Source organism: Sus scrofa, chromosome 15 (genome assembly GCF_054392235.1).
Source record: "Sus scrofa isolate SSC_HxYL_T2T_F1_AM1 chromosome 15, Sscrofa_HxYL_maternal_Yorkshire_Landrace_v2.0, whole genome shotgun sequence".
Classification (NCBI taxonomy): Eukaryota; Metazoa; Chordata; class Mammalia; order Artiodactyla; family Suidae; genus Sus; species Sus scrofa.
The window spans coordinates 124,596,002-124,619,123 of NC_139397.1; the positions used below are offsets into that span (position 1 = coordinate 124,596,002).

Sequence of the window (23,122 nt, forward strand, 5' to 3'; positions counted from 1 at the left end):
TGGCTCGGTGGAAATGAATCTGACTAGTACCCATGAGGACACAGGTTCGATCCCTGGTCTTGCTCTGTGGGTTAAGGATCTGGCATTGCCCTGAGCTGTGGTGTAGCTCACAGACACAGCTCAGATCTGGTGTTGCTGTGGCTGTGGTGTAGGCCAGCAGCTGCAGCTCTGCTTCAACCACTAGCCTGGGAACCTCCATATGCCACAGGTGTGACCCTTAAAAAAAGAGAGAGAGAAAAAAATGAGGGTGAAATGAAGACATTTTCACATAAAGGAAAGTTGATAGAGCTCCAACATCGGGCACTATAAGATACCCTGAAGGAAGTTTCTCAATCCAAATAAAATAACACCAGTAAAAAAAAAATGGATCTATAAGAGGGAATGAAGAGAATCTAAAATGGTAAATATGAGATAAATATAAAAGATACATATTTGCCTCTCTTAATTTTACTGAAAAACAGTTCACTCTTTATGTAATGATAAAATCACATTTCATTTTTATTACTTAAGTACCTACAAAACGCCTGACAACAATAGCACAAAAGATAGTGATTAAAGACTTTTGTTGAAAATTTGATACATTTTATGTGAAATGCTACAATATTAACTCTAAGTAAATTATGACAAATTAAAGATACATGTTTTAATCCCTAGAAAACAGTCCTCAAAGTTTGGTTGGCAGGCTTAACCATATCAGCATCACCTAAGAATTTGTGAAAAATACAAATTATTTATCTCTTCATAAAATCACTGAATCAGAAACTCAGGTAACCTCCCTTCCCCTTGTTTTTGTTTTAACAAAATCTCTAGGTGGTTTGAGAGTTACTGCCTTAAAGCAACAAAAAGCAAATAAACAAAATTTATAAAGATGTATTTCTAAGGCAATGGAGATCATTAGAGAAGAATATAGAAGCAAATACCCAACTCATTTTATGATGAAGCTCTGTATCTGATGTGAGAACCTGACAAAAACATGACAACTAAAAACAATTATAGACCCAATATCTCTCATGAGCATGGATGCAAGAATCCTTAATAAAACATTAACAAGTTGAAGTTCAGTGAAACATAAAAAGAATGACATATCATGACCAAGTGAAATTTATCCCAGGAATATGAGGCCAGTTTAATATTTTTAAAAATCAATGTAATTCGCCACATCAACAGGTCAAAAAACGACAGTAACCATATGATCATTTATTAGAGGCAGGAAAATATCTGACATAATTCAACACTCATTCATCTTTGTTTAGAAACAAAATAAACCTTCCAGTAAAGTGAAAATAGGGCACTCTCTTACCTAATCTATGTCTGCATATTCTAAAAGCCTGCATATTCTAAAGCTAACTTCATGTTCAATGGTGAATCACTGGATCTCCTCTCTCGAACACTGAGAAAACTAACCCCATCACGTCTATGCAAATAGCACTGGAAGTCTTAAGGAAAGAGAAAGAAATAAAGGACATATGATTGTAAAGAAAAAGCAAAACTCAGTTTCTTCATCTCTTCACATGATTATTTAGGTAGAATGTTCTCAATATATTTCTATACACTAGTAACGAATTGGAAAATGAAATTTTAAAAATACTTAAAATAGCATAAAGAACATCAAATAGCTAAGAATAAATGTGACAAAAGACGTATAAGACCTATACCTATGGGCCAGAAGGGAGTGGCATGATATACTTAATGTGATGAAGGGAAAAAACCTCCAACCAAGATTACTTTACCCAGCAAGGCTCTCATTCAGATTTGAAGGAGAAATCAAAACCTTCACAGATAAGCAAAAGTTGAGAGAATTCAGAAATACTAAACCCGGAGTTCTCGTTGTGGCGCAGTGGTTAACGAATCCGACTAGGAACCATGAGGTTGAGGGTTCGATCCCTGCCCTTGCTCAGTGGGTTAACGATCTCGTGTTGCCGTGAGCTGTGGTGTAGGTTGCAGACGTGGCTCAGATCCTGCGTTGCTGTGGCTCTGGCGTAGGCCAGTGGCTACAGCTCTGATTCGACGCCTAGCCTGGGAACCTCCATATGCCGCGGGAGCGGCCCAAAGAAATAGCAAAAAGACAAAAAGACAAAAAAAAAAAAAAAAAAGAAATACTAAACCAGCCTTACAGCAAATACTAAAGGAACTTCTCTAGGCAGAAAAGAAAACACAGCAACAGGAAACGAAAATTCCACAAATGACAAGGCTCACCAGTAAAGGTATAAATACAGTAAAGATATCACAATTATACCATCAAAATCAGAAATCATGAGAAGAGGTGGGTACAAATGTAGGACACTGGAGATGAACTTGCAAATAAGAGAACAACTTAAAACAATCTCATATACATATAGACTCTTATATCATACCAAAAATCTACAGTTGATATACAAACAAGGAATCTCTGGAGAAGAAATATATCTCATAGTAAATTAGTTCATAATCCACAATGAAGGGGATCATTTGACATCATTCTTGGAATGCTGAAGTCTTCTTAGATCTGATTCTGATTTCCTCTCCACCAAAGAATTTATGATAATTATAATTAAATAATGCAACTGTACAATTAAATAATACAGTCCTCCAATTATATTATTAATAACCATTTCTCTCCATTGGTACAATGTAGGGTCTATAATGTCTTGTTTATCACATCACATAGAATAGTGTAATGCCTTTATCAAAGAATCAATAAGATGTAACAAATTGTGAGGACATATTTATATATTTACACTGTTTTTTAACCAATTTATGCATTTTACATTTTACTTATTTTCAGAGGGTGTATTGTTTTTGTTATTCTTACCAGTGAAGTTATTCTTTTTATTATGCCAGATAAAATATTTAATGGTATATAAAGCTTTCTTCTTTATAAATTTTAGTTACATAACATACACAATTTTAACATAATGCTAATATTTAAAGAAAAATTGAAATGTAATAGATAATACTAAACAGTAAAGCTGAAAGCCATACAAAATGGGATAAAGCATAGAATAAATTTCCTATTTGTCTCAGCATATTTTCCATTCCACTTCTCCAGAGGGAGACACTTAATCTGTTTCTTAAGATCCATGATATAATAATCTGTATGAATGTAATTGTGTTTAAATATATGCATTTTATTCTGTAAAAAAAAATATTCTGTGATAATCTATGTGGGAAAAGAATGTGAAGGGGAATGGATGTATGTACATGTACAACTAAATCTATTTGTTGTACAGCAGAAATTATCACAACCTTGTAAATCAACTATACTTCAATAAATTTTTTTAAAAAAAAAGACCCACACCTATGAGAAAATAAATAAAACCTAAAGAAGTGGAGAAATATACCATTGCTCATGGATGCAAAAATCACTACTGCTAAGATGTTAATTCTCCCCAAACACAGATCTAAAGATTCTACAATCTCAATCAAAATCTCAATTGACTTTTCTTTGTGAAAATTTACAGAATAATTTTTTTTTAATATATAGGAAAACCCAAAGGACTTAGAATGGCCAAAACAACTTTGAGGAAGTTGGAGTACTTACACTACTAGTTTTAAACCTTACTATAAAGGTATATTAACAATATTAACAATATTAAATTGGTATCAAGAGAGTGGGACATACAAAATCCAGAAATAAACATATATAAAGTAAACAGATTTTATTTTTTTGTTTGTTTGTTTGGTTTGGTTTGGTTTGTCTGTTTATTAGGGCTGCACTTGCAGCATATGCGGCATTTGGGAGTCCCCAGGCTAGGGCTTGAATCAGAGCTACAGCTGCTGGTCTACACCACAGCCACAGCAATGCCAGAGCCATGTCTGTGACCTACACCACCAACTCATGGCAATGCCAGATCCTCAACCCACTGAGCAAGGCCAGGGATCAAACCCATATCGTCATGAATACTAGTTGGGAATCCATGAGCCACAACATGAACTCCCAACTGATTTTCAGCAAAGGCAGCAAGACATTTCAGTAGGGAAAGGAAATCTTTTCAACAAATGATGCTGGATATCCGTGTGTGTGTGTGTGTGTGTGTGTGTGTGTGTGTGTGTGTGTGTGTGTGTGTGGAGGAGAGGGACTGTGTCCCCCTACCTCTCGCCATACACAAAATTCATTTTAAATGGCTTTTAGACCTAAACATAACTGCTAAAGTTTCAAATTTCTAGGAAAAAAAACAAAAGAGTATCATTGAATCCTGGGGTTGGCAAAGATTTCTTAGACAAAACAAAAAGCACCAACTATAAAAGAAAAAAATGGATCAGAGAGACTATCAAAATTCAAATTTTCCTTCTCAAAACTACAGTAAGTAAGTAAAAAAGCAAGCCTGGGAAAATATATTCACATTTGTTTTATCTGACAAAGGGCTCATGCATATTTATAAGGAACTCCTACAAATCTACAATTACAAACAACCGAATCTAAAAACAAGTGAAAAACACAAACAGACATTTCACAAAAGCAGATATATGGAGGGCCAATAAACATGTGAAAAAAATCCTCAGCATCATTAATGATCAGGGAAAGGCATGAAGGAAATTTCCAGTAGGATGGAAATGTTGTATATCTTGATTGAGGGGCTGTTTACATAGGCGTACATTCTGGCAAAATTGATTGAACTTTACACTTGAGATTTATATCTCCCTGTGTACATCTTACCCCGATTTAAAGAAGCATAAACAGCTTATATTTTTTCTAGTGGATTTGTTGCTATTCTAGTATTTGTACTGGAAAGTAGTTCTCTTTGGGGGATTTTTGTTTACATTATTCACTCATTTGTTCATTTATTCATTCAGTATTTTCCATGTACCAAGCTTTAGGTTTTAGGGAAACCAATCTGTCCTCAATTTGAGTATTTTTAGGGGAGCATGGGAGCATAGCGTGCAGCATGGCCAATTCACTCAGGGGGTTCTAGCATTAATACAGAGGAAAAATGACTGGGGCATGAACCAAGGATCTGGCATTGGAGACGAAGGGAAAAAAAAAAAAAAAGAAAACTGATTTGAGAGAAATTTGGGAAGTATACTTAATAAGACTGATTAGATGTGGGGGAGAAAATAGGGGAGTGCAGTAAAGGAAGAAATATGGAAGTACCTGCAGATTCCTTTCTTAAGTGACTGAAGATGAGGGATGATGTCTAGTAATCAAGAGAGGAATTATAAGAGGGAATAGGTTAGGGCAGGAAAAGAGTATGGATAATGGATGATACAAGATCTTGGGTTCTGCTTTGCACAGACTGAATTGATGGACCTAAGAAGTTGGGTTACCCAAAAGGAGAGATGGAATAGGCAATTGGGTAGAACATGAAATCCTAATTACTTTAGACTTTGCAGAAGAAACTTGGCTTGGTTCCTGCATATCCTTTTGCAATCTCATCTATGAAATGAACCTGGAGTTTCCTGATGGCTCCGCAAGTTAAGGATCCCGCATGGTCTCTGCTGTGGCTCAGATTCAATCCCTGGCCCCAGAATGGCCACAAACTGCATATGAGGCAAAAAAGAATTTTCTTTTTTTGTCTTTTTTGCCATTTCTTGGGCCACTCCCTCGGCATATGGAGGTTCCCAGGGTAGGGGTCAAATTAGAGCTGTAGTCACCGGCATACGCCAGAGTCACAGCAACGAGGGATCCAAGCTGTGTCTGCAACCTACACCACAGCTAACAAACAGCTCACAGCAATGCCGGATCCTTAACCCACTGAGCAAGGCCAGGGAACGAACCCACAACCTCATGGTTCCTAGTCGGATTCGCTAACCACTGAGCCACAGCAGGAATTCCGGTTTTTTTGGGTTTTTTTGTTTTTGTTGTTGTTGTTGTTGTTGTTATTGTTGCTATTTCTTGGGCCGCTCCCGCGGCATATGGAGGTTCCCAGGCTAGGGGTTGAATCGGAGCTGTAGCCACCGGCCTACGCCAGAGCCACAGCAACGCAGGATCCGAGCCGCGTCTGCAACCTACACCACAGCTCACGGCAACGCCGGATCGTTAACCCGCTGAGCAAGGGCAGGGACGGAACCCGCAACCTCATGGTTCCTAGTCGGATTCGTTAACCACTGCAACCACTGCGCCATGACAGGAACTCCCGGGAATTCCGGTTTTTTAATAAACTTAATCCTTCTGATCCCTTTCCCCAAAGGATTCCAAGGTTAATGGCAAAAAATGGACTTGATTTGTATTTTGAAAACAAAACAAAAAAATTATCCACACGTTTTATATCAAGCTCTATTATGAGTTATCACGGTGGGAGTAAAGAGCATATGGTCTGACTCCAGCTGACCTTGATTCCAATCCTTGTCCTGACATTAAGACGCCTGCCCGAATGGATAAATGAATTTACGTATACCAGCCTCCACTTCTGCCCCAGCCAAAGAGGGGACTAGGAGCTGTGTTGTGTGTGTGAGAAAATACCTCTCCCAGAACCAGGCACCCAGTAAATGCTTCATACACAGCCACATACCAGTAGCATTCCTTTCAGATGATGGATGATGATGTTTTCCCAACAAAACAGCCCTGGGTAAAAGTGTGAAGTATGACAAACCCCAGACTCTGTTTCCTCCCCATCCCTCTCCCTCTCCAAAACCCAGATCCCCTTTCCTCTTTTCATCATCCAAACCAGCTCTCAGGAGAGGATGTGACATCAGTCATTTGCCTCTCATTGTTAATGAGCTTACCTCATCCCCTCCCTCGCCTGGGAGACTTCACATTCCAAGCCTTTTATGTAACAATAGGAAGAAGGGCTTTGTTTCTGATGAAAGGCTCCGTGTGCTGGGCCAGAAGGAAGCTGGACAGAGCAGGGGCCCGTGGTGAGACTCCTGAAATCCTCCCGAGGAAAGTAAATAATTCTTCCTCCCCTGCCTCTGAGTTAGGAGCTTAAAGCACTGGAGGCCCCTGTTTCACCGTATCTAGAGCCCAGACGTCCCCCGAGCCCTCTGCACCCTCCACATTGTCGGATCACCTCCCTGGCTGTGTAGTCTCATTTTGGATTTCAATTATTACATTATTAGTAGTTGTAATTCTCCATAAGAGACAAATAGGGGAAAGGGGAGTATTTGTCTATTATTTATGGCGCTTTAAGCTAAATGTCTGCAGGTTAATTAAATTGAAAAGTATTCCCCCTGGGGTGTACCAGGTCCCTGGGGGTCCAATAAGGCAATAAAACCATGGTGAAATGGAAAGCGTTATGGCGTGGTGCTTTATTCTCATCAGCAACGGCATCCAAATACAAATTTAGTCAATTATTGGGTGATTCAGAACAGGTTTTCTGGGAATTTAATTACCAAAACAGTCTATGTGGGCACCCCGGTCGCTGTGGGGCAAATGAGCTGGAGTGGTCCAGGGACGAGTGGTCTCATGTCCTGACATTTACCCAGAAAGTGACCATGGAACAAAGAAACCCGCTCTGGTTGTATCACAAAAAGTGTCAACCACAGCAGCGACTTCTGTTAGGTGCATATAGACACATTTAAATCACCCCATTTTCTTTGTTTCTCCAGCCTCCCTCTATTAATTCACTACTTTGGTTCAGTCTTTATAAGCATCTTAAATTCCTCCAAACAATAGGACAGATGTTATCAGACCTGAGCAACAATGAAATCAATAAGGACTTTGGACGGGAGCAAGAAGAAAGGTACAGGGTAATAGCAATTCTTCACTGAAAGCAATCGGACCCATTTTTAATTTAATTCGGAGTGCCATTATTTCAGGATTCTGAATGCTAAGGCCCTTTTAATCATGCAGATCCCATGTCTTACTGAGTTGTGGCAGAGAATCACTTTTTTGTGTGTGTGACCCTGAGTTATCAAGGACACGCTGGGCAAACAGCCAAGGTGCTATAAACTCAATAATAATAATAATCTATGCTTGAAGTTCACATGATGTCTATGAGCCATTGGCTCTTCTGATAGGCGTGTCCCCCGCTCGTCAGACCCTAGTGCTGTTGGACTTAGCACTTTTTTCAGTGAATGCGAAATAGCATCAAGGAAGCTGTCTTTCTTACATGAGAGGGAAGAAGCATAAAACGCAGACTATAGAGAAAAGCTAATAAATAAACATATAAAGGAGACATGGGTGGGAAGGGATTTGAGGAAAAGATGAAAAGACACTGACCTTGCAAAGCAGGCCCACACCTCCCATTTCTGGAGCGTTGTCTTAGGGTGCGGGAGGAAGCAGTGATTTATTTGAAACCATCCACTCTTCACCAAAAGAAAAATAACTTCGCCATCTACTTCCTGTGAAAGATCAAGTAGATATTAAATCCCAAGTCACTTTAGCTTGTGTCCTAGATGTGGATTCTTTTCTAATGGATATCCTTTATTGAATTTATATTGTATGCAGTGAGTTCACAAGTTCTTCGCATACATTAGTCTTATTTAATTTTCACCGCCAAACCTGCGCTATTTATTTTCCTCATTTTTTAAATGAGGAAACCGAAGCTTTAAAAAGAGAATACGAAATTTGCCTTCAGCTAGCAAGAGACAGCTGGAAATTTTATCTGGAATTCCAAGCCTCCGCTTTTTATTCTGCATCACCAGGCTTTGTTCAACAACTTGGAAAGGTATTTTATTGTTGCTATTTATTTGTTTGTTTTAATCAAGAGTTCAAACAAGATCTAAAATAAGAGGGGTCTTTTTGTTTGTTTGTTTGTTTTTAGTTCAATAGGTATCTAGGCTCTCAGATAAGTACTGAGGTGTTTGATCGCTTATTCTCTCCTTTCCAGCCTGCTCCAAATATTTAAGTTATTTGATTTTAAAGGCACACCTAGTCATGTGATCGGTTTGGAAGACAGCCCCTCCCCAAAAGTCTTAGAAACTAGCTGCCAGGGGAGAGGAGATGTTGAACTTACAATGTCCTAAGCTGGGCATGAATATTCTGAAAGCAGTTTGTTTCTGCAAGTTCCGCATCTAACTTCCCTGTGCTGTTACAGCAGGCAGGTAGCTAGACATGACTCAGAAACCATGCCTCACTAGAAAGCAGGGTTAGTGATTTTAGTCACTATCTCATTTTGCCCAAGAGTTAAGGATGAATCAAATAATACTAGCCAGATACTTCTTATTAGAAAGATATAAGCATTTTTTAATAAAAGGACAAAATTACTTCAAAAACCTTATTTCCTTCAATTCACCTTCTAGGGAATGAAGACACAAGACAGTCGATAATTCAAATTCCCCAGTAAAATGAGAAAGTATTATTGACCCTGAAGAGCACAGAGGTTAATTTATTTGCAAAAGTCACCTCCTGCCACATGCTCTGGGTGGAAAAGAAATTACGTGAAGCCTCATGAGAAAACAATCCCCTCCCTCTCTCCATACTCAGCCCCCTTTTCTGATCATTTTGGGTGGGTGTGGGGAGAGGGGTTGGTTCCCAGGAAATGATGCAGGAAGGAGGTTTGAGTGTGCCTGAGTGTCTCAAAGCTCAGAAGTTCTTAGTTTGTCCACGAAGGAAGTCACAGGGATCAGGAGAAATATTGGCAATATGAACAACAGCCAAGCACATTTTGCAGGCCAGGCAAAATTTTTCCAGGCCTATTTACTTATTTGTTTTTTTTAATGATTTGCAAGGCTGGGGAAATTGAATTACTCCACTGTTGATTATGAAATAGGTTAGTAGGCAAGCCTAGAAGGTCAACTTGTTTACCACTGCAAATGCTATCCTTTCTCTCCACCAGAAATTATTCTTGGAGGAAACTCTTGCCATCTTCAATCTAATCTATAAGACCATGGCATGTCCTCAAATCATTCCCAATAATTCAAATAAGAGAACACTAAGTTTAAGCCATGACTTGTTGGCATTTGAATTTTAAATGCATCAACAGACTCATTCAGCTTCCTAATTTAAAAGATTCATCTTTTAAATTTCATTTTGGAATGATAAATCACAGACCGTCGTTCTTTATTTGATTATTCAGAATCTAACCCCTTGTCTTTTGGTAATGGAATCCCAATTCCTTTTAGCCAGAAAGTATATTTCCCCAAAAAATACACATCATAAGAGGGACTGTAAATGAAGGCTCCCAGCCCTCCTCTAAATGAGTGATTATAAAGAGGAAAAAAGCCATGGCATTTGGAGCCTCCTCCTCAAATATCTTGAGGGCAGTACTCATCCATTGTGGTGAGATGGGCAAGTAAATCTTTTTTTTTTTTTTTTTTTTTTTTTTTTTTTTTTGCTTTATAGAACTGCATGTGCAGCATAAGGAAGTTTCCAGGCTAGGGGTCGAATCGGAGCTACAGTTGCCTGCTGACGCCACAGCCATGGCAATGTGGAATCCTTGCTTTGTCTGCAACCTACAGCACAGCTCAGGGCAACACCGGATCCTTAACCCACTGAGCAAGGCAGTGGATTGAACCCAAATCCTCATGGATACCAGTCCGGCTCATTACTGCTGAGCCACAATGGAAACTTCCAAGGGCAGGTTAATCTTGACACAGAATTCTAAAGCAGTCTGGTTCATTTTTTACCTTAGTACACTTCCTCAGTTTCCCCTTCAATTCTGGGAGTTTTTCTCAATGGTACGTACCCCTCTCCTCCCCTCCTTGGAAATCACTGTTTCAGGTAAGTTACCTAGAATCTCTTCCTTTTGCTTGCAACCACATACTCTAATACAAGGTCTCAAGATGCTAAAATTAACTAGAAGCAATGATGTTAAGGCCAAGGTCTCACTCCACCAACGATGTGGATGACCTGTTGTATTTGGGTTTTTTTTGTTTTTTGTTTTTTGTTTTTGGCCATACCCACAGCATATGGAAGTTCCCGGGGCCAGAGATCGAATCTGAGGCACAGCTGCTGTGGCAAAAACCAGACATTTCCTTAACCCACTGCACAGGACCAGTATCACGCCCATGCACCTCTGCAGAGACCCAGGCTGATGCAATTAGATCCTTAACCCACTGTACCACAGCAGGAACTCTTAAATGACCTGTTTTAAACAGTGCTGTCTTTGATCTCATTTCTCCCTTATATTATTTTTAAAACATCTAGGAGAGAAAAAAATTACAGTGCAATCTTTTAATTAGCTACCAAATCTCTTGAAGAAGGCGTCAAGACGTAGCCTTTTCTAGCATTTGCCTTTTTGCTTTCTGTACCTTGGATGGTAGTCTCTGTATCCAAGCCAACCCTGATATAAAGTAAGTAAGATATTCCACTGAACAAGAAAAAAAACAAGACCAGGTTAGATTTCACTTCACATTTTTTTTATCAGTGTCCCTTCAAAAGGCAGCATTGGGAATTTATGAATGAAATTAATTTTGAATTCTGTATCAGACCATGCCAACTCTTTAGCTTTGCAGATTCCAAAATCTGTTTCCAAATTAGATATTTCATTAGACTTAATGTATCTTCTAACCTGATTCAGACTTTAGGAGGCATTTTGTAATTTGTGTTCATTCATAATTTACTCTTTAGGAAATTATTTTATGAATAACAACTGGAAAAAATCATCCTCCCTGCTCTGTTCTTAGAATTGAGGTAATAACAGCACGTTAGAACAGATGTCCTTGGGCACTGAGATAACAAGCTACTTGGGTAATATAGTGGCTGAGACCACAGGAGGGGAAAATAGGAAAGAAAACAAACATGTATTGAACACATATTCTTTGCCAAGTATTATGTTAGAAAGTTATTATCCCCATGTTTTTAAGTAAAGAAAACTGAGTCTTAGAAATGCTAAGCATTTTTGTTTGGTGCACATTTATTAAAGATATATCATGTATCAGAAACGGTGCTAGGTCTTGGAGATACAAGGATGACTGAGATATAGGAATATACGGTAGATCTGTGAATTAAGCTCAAGTGCATCTGTCCCTGAAACCTATGCCATAACAAATATGCCTCCCATGGAACATTGTCTAGGTCAGGATCACTTCTCCTGACACGAACGTGAGACCAAGAACCCGAACAAAATCTGTCTTTTAAGTGTTTTAGCATCAGGACAACATTCTTGGGAATTTTCATAATTAGAACCATTTCTCAGTGTAGTAAGGAATTTTATAATTCTCAATTTTTTATGATTTTAATTTTCCCAAGATTCCTATAAAATTGAGAGCAAATATTCACTCTCAATTAACAATCAAACATCACTCTCATTTAACATACAGAAGGGAAAAAGAAAGCTTAATGAGATTACTTAATGAAGGTACCAGAGTGACAAAAAGAAATGATGACGTCGGTTTAACAGTTTAGACAAAACAGTGAGTTAGCAAAGATTATTGGCTTCCCCCAACCACCCCACTGCAACTCAACCTTGGAGATGTGACAGCAGAGTCTAAGAGGCTAAAGGAGCCAAAGCCTTCATTATTTACCACTAACTGCAAATAGTCTTCAGGAAGACAAAACGGTAAGAACAACAGCCTTGGAAGTGAGGTCAGAGGCCAAGGGGAGCTTTCTCTCCTCCACATTGTCCTACTAGATACCCGCTTGCTCACTGCTGCCTCAGGCAGGGCCATACTAATTTAAAGTCATGCAACATCAGAGCAGTAATGAACACCTGTAAACTACTGGGAGTGTGGGGCCAAAACATCCAACAGAACAGTGTTCCAAAAATCAAGAAATCAAAGTGTAGGTGAAGAACATAGAATGAATTAACCTAGCTGAAGAAAGAATTAGTGAGATAGAAAATGATATATAAGAACTATTCTAAAATTCACTAGAAAGGGATAAAAGTTGGAAAGAATGAAGCAACATTAAGTAATATGGAAGACAGGACTAGACGTAATAGACTCCATCACTTATGAATTACAGAGGAGATAAATCAGATTCCAGGTGGGGAAAAGAAAATACTTGGAAAAAGTAATGGTGAAGAACTTCCAAAAATTAAATATATAAATTAAATAAATATATAAATATCCTGGACCACTGCAGTATGTGGTCTACTAAAGAGAGGCGACCAAGAAAGAAAAAGACATAGGATCTAGGAAACAAGAGTTTTGTACCAGAAGAGTCAAAAGAGATTCCTGAGTTAATGGGGAGAGGAGATTCCAGGGTGACTGTCATGTGGCAGAGCTAGGGAGCAACCAGTCCGTACTAGAGAAGGAGGTCAGAGGAGAGCTCTGGGAGAAATGCCTCCAAGACAATGAATTTTGGAATATCAGATATGTTTGAATGTATTGAGAACAGATAATCATGGCAGAAATTTTAGGGATAAAACTGATGTTTGGCACCTATAAAACTAAGCAAGGAAAAACAAATCAATAGAAAGCATTTATTAAAGCTAAGGGAAGAAAAAGATTTTATAAGAAAGAAAATAAGGAGTTTCCATCGTGGTGCAGTGGTTAACGAATCTGACTAGGAACCATGAGATTGCAGGTTCGATCCCTGGCCTTGCTCAGTGGGTTAAGGATCCGGTATTGCCATGAGCTGTGGTGTAGGTCACAGATGCGGCTTGGATCCCTTGTTGCTGTGGCTCTGGCATAGGCTGGAGGCTATAACTCTGATTAGACCCCTACCCTGAGAACCTCCATATGCCTCAGCAGCAGCCCTAGAAAAGGCAAAAAGACACACACACAAAAAGAAAGGAAGGAAGGAAGGAAAGAAAATATGAAACATATAACAATGCTTAGTTTTGAATAATCTCCATTTTGAAAAAATTGTGTCCAAAATGGAAAAAGGGAAAGCTGACCGTATTTGATAGTGTTGCCATAACAAAGTACCACAAACTGGGTGGCTTAAACAACAGAAACTATGTCTCTCACTTCTGGGGGCTGGACATCCAAAAGCAAGGTGTTGGCAGAGTTGGTCCCTTCTAAGGGCTGTGAGAGAAGAATCTGTTCCAGGCATCTTTCTGGGGCTTGTAGGTGGCTGTCCTCCTGTTCACATGTACCTTCCACATGTACAGCGTCTAAAACTCCCCTTTTTATAAGGACACTGGGCGTACTGGATGAAGCCCACACTAAGTACCTCACTCTAACTACCTCTCTAAAGACCCTTCCCCCAAATAAGGTCACATTCAGAGCTGCTGAGGGTTAGAACCACAAAATATGAATTTTGGTGAGACACAAGTTAGCTCATAGCACTGACCACTACATTGATGAGGTTAGTGTATTCACAATATCAAAATTTAATAAGAATTGAATTGAATAAGCATGCTTTGTTACAGTTAATAAAGATATTTATTGGTCAATTTCATGTATGAAGAGAAATGTGATAATTGTGAATAAACTGAAACAAATAGCATGCTAAAAAATTTATAATTAAGTCAGGTTTATCCTTGGAATAGAAGGATGAATGAATCAGACACTCCGAAGTATAATTCACCACTTTAATGGACAAAAATAGAAAATCACCTGATCATTCCAGATGCAAAATGCTGCTTGATAAAATTTAATACTTACATTTATAATTTGAGAAAACTTTTTTAAAAAAAGGGGAAAATAGCTAAATGTGACAGATAAAGCAATCAGGTTAAAAGAAGAAATTGTAAGGTAATATCTTTGTGACTTAAGGAAGAGAATGACTTCTTAAACAAAACTTTGAAAGTGTGTACCACAAGGCAGAATATCTAAACTAAATTTTTCCACTAAAATTAAGAATTTTAGTTCAGTTGAGAGCACTGCACACAAATTTAATGCACCTATCAAAGTGGGAGAAGATATTTGTGGCATCTAAACCAACAAGGCATACATTTTTGAACATAAAAAGAACTTCTAAATATCTATACGGTAACAACTCTTGGTAGATAAAATGGGCAAGGCAATTTATAGAAGAGGAAATCCGAGAAGTTAATGAGCATTCATCACAGTGCTCAAAATTATTAGTAATCAGTGAAATGCAAATTAAAACAATTATATTGGCAAAAACGAGAAAGTTGGATAATGCCAAGTATCAGTGAGGAGGTAGGGACAGAGGGACTTTCACATACGGCTGGAGCAATGGTAGGCTGGAGGCAATGTGTCACTACTTAGCCTTATTAAGTAGGCCTCTGCCTTATAAGCCAGCAAGAAAGAAGGGAAGGAAGGAAGGAACCAAGGGAGGGAGGAAGGGAGAAGAAAAGAAGAAAGAGGGAGAGAGGGAGGAATGGAGGGAGGAAGAAAGACATATTAGTTAGCAATTGTTGCAATAATATTGCATAACAAATATTAGAATTTCAGAAACAATATAGAATTTCAACAAATATTTTTTTCCCATGCAACTGCAGGTCAGCCACGAGTTGGCTGATCTAGGCTGGGAACTTGGTTACAAGATACAGGTGGATTCCAGGTCTGTTCCTCCTCATGTTTCTCATCCTCTTTAGATGGGTGGCTACCTAAGGTATGTTCTTCTTATGATGAAGGGCAGGAGCTCAGGTGGGTGAGTTTAACCATGCAAAAGCAATGGGACTAGTATCCCATTGGCCAAAGCAATTCATACGGCCAAGCCCAGCGTCAAGTGTCCAGGAAGAACGCCACACGCACCGGGAGGCTATGAAAAAAATGTAGATATATCATACCACTGTAAGAAAGTTAAATATTTGGAATCAATAATTCCATTTGCTGTGATATGTAAGATAGATTGATGATGATAGATAGATAGATAGATATGTATGTGCATTTGTGTATACATAGTTACATACATACATACATTCATAAAAAAAAAAAACAAACAAGGAGGAGTTTGTGCGGACAAGTAATGATAATCATCCATAAGCTGAGGAGTATGATTAATTAACACTATTTGCCCAAGGTCCAAAAACCAAATTAAAGAAAACCAAAACAAACAACACTAGGAACAAAATGGAATAATAAGTGAGCAGGAAGTTCAGACTGAACATCAAAGGTGGCACTGCAAAATATCCTAATTAGTCAGTACCATTCTCATTATAGAGAACAATAGTACAAATAGAAAGTATCATCATCCTTATTTAGAACCTGTGTGTTTTTATTTACAAAAAGAAGTGGAATCCACCCTGCTAAATAGAGCTATGCTATGGTTTTGTTCTAAGCCATGCAGCAACATGGCAGAGAATGTCTAAAAAGCTATGGAGCTCTCTTATAAAGTGAGATGAGACTCATTCTGGTTCCACTCTATTTTGGAATGCTTAAAAAAGCCAGCTCTTTAAGGAAAACCAAACATCGACAGATGAATGGATTGAGAAGATGTGGTACATACATACAATGGAATACTATTCAGCCATAAGAAAGAATAAAATAATGCTATTTGTAGCAACACAGATGCAACTTAAGTGAAGTAAGCCAGAAAGAGAAAGGCAAATACCATATGATATCCCTTATATGTGGAATCTAAAGTATGGCACAAATGAACCTATCTGCAAAATAGAAACAGACTTGTGGACATAAAAAACAGGCTCGGGTTGCCAAAGGGGAGGGGGAGGAAGCGGGATGGACGGGGAATTTGGGATTGGTAGATACAAACTATTACATTCAGAATGGATAAGCCACGAGGTGCTACTGTACAGCACAGGGAACTACATCCAGTCTCTGGGGATAGACCATGATAGAAGATACCATGAGAAGAAGAATGCATATATATATAACTGGGTCACTATGCTGTACAGCAGAAATTGACTCAACACTGTAAATCAACTATACCCTAATAAAAAAATTTGTTTTTAAAGTACTAAAGCCAGCTCTGTGCTACTACATATATATTTAGCACAACGGAAGGAAAACCAAAGATTTTACACAGGGACAGCTAATGAAAATTTGTTCATGGAAAAGAATTTGGGGAAAACAACCACATCTAAATGAAAGACTCATTTTTCTAGGGACAAATCAGCAAAATATTATGAGAAATATATTTACAAAAGGGATATGGAATTGGGATCTAGAATATAAAAGAGGAGTTCCCATCGTGGCTCAGTGGAAATGAATCTGACTAGTATCCATGAGGGCACAGGTTTGATCCCCGGCCTTGTCCAGTGGGTTAAGGATTTGGCATTGCCGTGAGCTGTGGTGTAGGTCACAGATGTGGCTGGGATCCTGAGTTTCTGTGGCTGTGGTGTAGGCCAGCAGCTACAGCTTCAATTCAACCCCTAGCCTGGCAACCTCCATATGCTGTGGGTGCAACCGTAAAAAGCCAAAAAAAAAAAAAAAAAAAAAAAAAAAAAAAGAATATGAAAGAAACTTTGCAAGCAAATAAGAAAAGGAGAGGATATTTAAAAGAAAAAATGGGTAGTTGTTCCTATCGTGGCGCAGTGGAAACGAATTCAACTAGGAACCATGAAGTTGCGGGTTTGATCCCTGGCCTTGCTCAGTGGGTTAAGGATCCGGTATTGCCATGAGCTGTGGTGTAGTTTACAGATGTGGCTTGGATCCCGTGTTGCTGTGGCTCTGGCATAGGCCAGTGGCTACAGTTCCGATTGGACCCCTAGCCTGGGAACCTCTGTATGCCGCAGGTGCGTCCCTAAAAAGCAAAAAAAAATGAAAAAGAAAAAATGGGCAATGGACATGAACAGGCAATTGACAGATGGCGAAACAGAAACAGCTACTAAGTATATGAAAGATACACATATTCATTAGTAATCAGAGACATGTAAAAATTTTTAATGAGATATTATTTTATACCTAACAGATTGGCAAAAATTAGAAAGTGCTAGCAAGGAGGTAGGGAAATTTCACCCTTACTGGTGGTAAAATTATAAAATTTATAATTTGTATTAATGTTTACTGTGCAAACATTCTGTATAGCAATCTGGGAGAACTTAATGAAGTCAAATATGTGTGTACCCTCACAACTCGAAAATTTCACCCTTGAGAATACACTCGGGAGAATCTCTTGCTCAGAAATCCGTAAGGAAGCATGATAGAGTATTATTGTAGCATTATTTGTGCTACCAAAAAGTTGAAAGTCATCTAAGTATCCTCTAGAACATCTAAGTACCTGCTGGATATCACAAGGAAAATGAATAAGTGAAGTGTACTACAGGGCAAGAGTCAGAAATGGTATATGCATTTACCAACGAAATGGATTTCTATAGAGAAAAATGTATAGATGTCAAAACAGTATTGTAGATGAAAAGTAAGAGAAAGAATGAAATTTACAGCACATTACCAACAATACAACTTGAAAACACACACATAAGCGATACAGTACAATCTTCTAAATGAACACTAATAAATTGAAGAAACACGTGGAAGGTAAATTAGAAGAATCTATGTAAAAGCTCTTAAGAAAGTGCTGATGGGAGTGCTAGGGCATATGGGGATGAGGACCAAGGCTAGAAAGAAAAGAAAATAAGTTGAAATAAAATAAAAATAAAATAAAATAAAATAGGGGCCTTTCAAGGATGATGGTGTTTTCATGAATTGTCTCAATTTTGCCTACTTCAGATAATAAACAAATAGCCATTTGGGTCCCTTGAACAATTCTCCCTACTTCTTTGAAAAGTGCTATGATCAGAAAGTATATTTCCAAGTTCTTGAAGTCTAGCAGCAGAAAGCAAACAACATCATTTATAGATTCTCTTGGCTAATCATTCGCTTCAATGCAGCAGTGGGACAGTGCTGATCTGGAGGGATACTCCATTGGTTTTGAAGCCAGTTTGCAGCAGAGGAGCGATTAAACAATGGTATTCATGCAGGTTAAATTGTTTTCTCTTTGTTCGCACGCAGTGACCGTCATTTGAGGACTAAACACTCAATGAAATACTTCGAGATATCAAGACCACCGACCAAAGACTGGATTGCCACGAAATGTGTAGGCTAAAAACATTCCCATATAAACTCCACATCCTTCTCATTCCTCTTTTTAGACAATTAGAGACACCGACAATGGCACGAGCCCTAAGCAAGTAGAAAGTTCCTACAGAGCATCAGAGGTGGCCCCTCAAATACTTTTAATTAGACATCTTCCTATTCATTATAGGGAACAATTAGTGTAATGGGATTGCATTGCCCTCTTTATTTGGAGCCTGTAAATGTGCTGTTTATTAATAAAGATAAATGGGACTGACGCTGCAAAATAGTGCCATGACATTGGTCTTTTCCAAGCAGCGCTTCAACAAGGGCAGCTCTGGAGCTCTAAAATCAAGTAAGATGAGACCCTTTTAATCTGGCTCCACTCTATTCTGGGCTGCTTAATGTCCCAGTGCCAGCTCTTTGCCACTAGACGTATATTTAGCATATTGGAAGGAAAACCAAAAGCAAGGATTTTACATAGGAGCTAATCAGATAATTACATGGGTAACCACAAGCCAGACAGTAAGGGATAGTGAAAACAATATAATTAAATAACTTGAATGAGGCAGGAAAACTAGGGGAGAGGAGTGTCTGCCTCTGAGCCTGGATGCGGAATGCATTTTATCAGAGAAGGAAATCGAAAGAAGACTCTGATGCAGAAGCACATTCAGTCTCGGAAGATGGATGGTAGTTAATAATCCCAAACCTCCCCCTTGACCCAGTGTTCAGGTGTCAGCGAGAACTCAAATGGTGACTCTAAATGAAAACAGAACGGCAAGGAAGATGGGGGAGGAATTGCAGTTTCACAACATTCCAGATCAATTCTTCCAATTCCTGAAGTTTGGGAATGATAGCCATGAGAAATTTAGGATCCCTGCGTGGCATTCTATAAATACCGATTATTTTCAGTTAACGTTTTTGCTGTCAGTGTAGCGTTTCCATTTGCCACAGTCTTCCAGGCCATGTCCGAAGCTGCCCAAAATGATGCCTCCAAGGAGCTGGGCGTCATTACTTCCAGGTCCCAGATGGCGAGGCTGAGAGTTTAAGTGAGTCGCCTCAGGCCACACACTTCATTTCTAGGTATCAGGTGCCGATATGGGATCATCTCTGTAAGTTTCTGACTCTTAGTACAACAAATAAATCTTTCCAGGGCAAAATCCATCATATGGCATCTGCTGTTTGTATCATGTGAGAAACTCTCCTGAGAGGGGTAGACCTCCTGGGATGTCACATCTACCTGGAGGGGTACCCAGTAGGTATGCATCTATGACTCCCCTGGATAACAGGCTGCACATCACCTTTATTCAGCAGCAAAAACAGGTGGATTGTTCAAAGTACCAGGGTGAAATGGGCCCCAGATCTTCCAGGTCACTAGCAAGATTGAGACACGTCATAAGCAAGCACGTGGGTTCTTAAAATCTATCCTGTGTCGCTCAGGGAGAGGAACAAACTACTTGCTGTGTCCTGAGAAGGCACTTTGATGCAGACACAAAGAGGGCAGACTTCGGAATTAGAAGCGACTGGATTCTTGCTCTCCAATACTTATTTGCTGAATGAACTTGAGCGTCATTTTCCTGGTCTACAAATAAGAGGAGGAGGGGGACTAATAGGGTTGTTGCATGTGCCCCCCGCCCCCCAAACGCCTTACCTCCAGAACTTCAGAATGTATGTAACCTTACTTGGGAATCAGGTCTTTGCAGATATAGCCAAGTCGAGTTCCTTAGGATGGGCGCTAATCTAATCGGACTGATGTTCTTAGAAAAGGGGAAATTTGGACAGAGAGGGATGCACAAAGGGAAGACAGGTGAAGAGACACAGGGAGAACACCCTGGGAAGATGGAGGATTGGAGTGTCGAATCTGCAAGCCAAGGAATGCCAAGGACCGCGGAGAAGCATCAGAAGCTCGGAAGAGGCAAGGAAGAGTATCTCCCCTCCAGGTGTCGGAGGGAGTGCAGCCCTCCCATCGCCTTGAATTCCGACTTCCAGCCTCCAGAACTGTAAGACAGTACATTTCTTTAGTTCTGAGCCACTTAGTTGGTAGTGACTCAATTGTTACAGCAGCCCTGGGAAATGAATTCATTGTAAATATTAACAACAATTATTTATGTAAGGCATGCAATAGGACCTCGATAAATTCAAGTTCTCGTCCTCAAAGCAAAGGATTTATACATTTGGAATGCAGACAAATACTGCTCTCCTTCTCTCTGAAATTCCACTATGGTCTGACTACATGGCAGATGGATTTTTGAGTCTGCTTAGACTGCCTTAAATTCTACAGATCAGTGCCAGAAATTATGGTTTCCTGGGAGGATCTCTGAGTTAGAAAGGACTGAGGATTGAGCCAAAATTCCTAGGTCTGAACTGAAACAGAGGGAGCTCCTGACTGGAACATAAACTGCCATTTATTGGGAAGAGCTGGGAAGTTTTCTCCAAGGGACACTGGGACATAGGGTCAGGCCAAGCCTAACTCCCACAGCTGGGTCCCACCCAGCCCATAGTTGCGGCCTTTCGATACTTGCCCACAGGGTCAGCCCTGGCCAAGTTTCTTGAACCCTGTAACCCTTCAAAGAACGTCTGCTTTGAAGGGCTGTTGGATGCAGTGGTTGAGTATAGACACTAAAGCCAGACCGCCTGGGTTGATCCTAACTCTGACACTTGCTGTGCATCCTTGGGCAAGTTACTCTACAAGCCTCAGTTTCTTCCTCTGAAAAATGGGCATAATGATAATAGAACCCAACCCATTGGTTTCTAGTGGGGAATTAGTTAACACAGCCAAAGCATATGGATTGGTATTGGATAAACAGTATTGTGTACGGGTGCTCTCTTACTGCTGCCACTGCTGTCACTGAGCTCTAGTCCCTGCCTGCTCTCTGGTACTGGCAGCTGGTTCCTAACTCAAGCCTGAAGCCTTTGTCTTGAAAGCTTGCCTAGTATTTCATGGCTCTAAAATCAGGACACATACCAGACTCTCTCTTCAGTCTCATCCCATTGTCACAGTAGGGAACCCAGTGTCTGTGGCCCCGCTGTCTCCCCAAAGCCCTCCTGATGTTGTCCACCTGCTGAGATGTCCAAATGCTTTGAACTCTCTACCCCTGGGCTCCTCCTTTTCATGGCATCATCTGATGAACCTCTGTGTTAACTCCTCCAGGGATGGCAAATGTCTGAGCTGGGACCTGCCACCTGACAGCCAGAATGGACTTGCTTCATGTCTCAGCAGCTGGGGCGTCCCTCAAAAATCTTCCCAGACACCCACAAGCAGGCTGAGAGCCTCCTGTTTGCTCTCCCTCCCGGTGGTAAATGGAGTCACGCCTGCCTGTCAGACAGGATGGTCCCACACCCCCACCAAAATTGGAGTCTGCTCACGTTGCCCACGAAGGTGCTAAACATCAAAAATAGGTGGTAACTCCATGGGCACCTGACAATGTCTCTGTAATGATGACAAACCCATCACGCACAAACCGTTAATATTTGATGGAACCAAATCTTAAGGAGAAGGGGAAGGTCAACATTTGTAAGAACTTAGAAAAGCTTCTCTCATTTTGTGACCCGTTTTTCTAACTCTTCAATGGGTGGTATTTAGAAAAAAACAAACAAAAAATCAACCACAAAAAAATACAAAAATCAAACATTAAATCCCTTTCTATTCTTCATTGCCTCGAGATGACTCTACCTACGAATTGAAGCGCTGAAAGGGTAACAGACTTGAATAGGAAATAAGGCTTGTTCAACTAACGTTGGTCAAGTACTAATGATGTTTCAACCTCTGTGCTAATGGCCTCACACAAATAATATAAGCGAATCCTCATAATACACTTGTAAATTAGGTACAAATGCTCTATTTTTAACAGATACGGAAACTGAAGCACAAAAGAGGTGAAGCAACTTGAACAAGATTCAAAGGCTACTTTAGCTGAAATCTGAACCTGGGTCCAAGGCCAGACCCTGAAGAGTGAAGTTGAAGAAGTTAAACTCGGCGTTCCCATCATGGCTCAGCAGTTAAGGAATCGGACTAGTATCTATGAGGATGCGGGTTCGATCCCTGGCCTCGCTCAGTGGGTTAAGAATCCAGTGTTGCCATGAGCTGTGGTGTAGGTCACAGACACAGCTCAGATCCTGAGTTGCTATGGCTGTGGTATAGGCCGGCAGCTACAGCTCCGATTGGACCCCTAGCCTGGGAACCTCCATATGCTGCGGGTGCAGTCCTAAAAGGCAAAAAAAAAAAAAAAAAAAAGTTAAACTCTACACCCTTGCTTCCTTGGCCAGTTGGTTGTGATTTCTACAGCATAGTGGGGTCCAACTGTAAGTAGGCTCCCTCCAAATGTATTCCGTGACATTTGCTTGCAAGAGCCCCAGCCAGCAAACACTACCCTCATTGTCCCAGCACAATGCAAAGTCACCGTGGCCCTGAGCAGCAAAGACAGCAAGTTCCTTTTCAGCTTCATTAACTAACCTTGGGGGAGGCTGGGATGGGGGAAACACTAGAACCCGGTTCTCCCAGGCAGCAGCCAGCCTGGCTGCCACCGGACAGAGGTGGGATGTGATTGGGATC

General features: G+C 40.0%; 1 long non-coding RNA gene across 2 annotated transcripts in view; it reads right to left on the minus strand.

Annotated features, from left to right (window-relative positions):
- LOC146396109 (uncharacterized) overlaps positions 1 to 23,122 on the minus strand; it is a 44,562-nt gene that overhangs the window by 16,008 nt on the left and 5,432 nt on the right. For both annotated transcript variants that reach the window (XR_014829123.1, XR_014829122.1), the window contains one exon: positions 8,078 to 8,199. This is a non-coding gene — a long non-coding RNA (uncharacterized LOC146396109). The remainder of the gene's footprint in view (positions 1 to 8,077; positions 8,200 to 23,122) is intronic.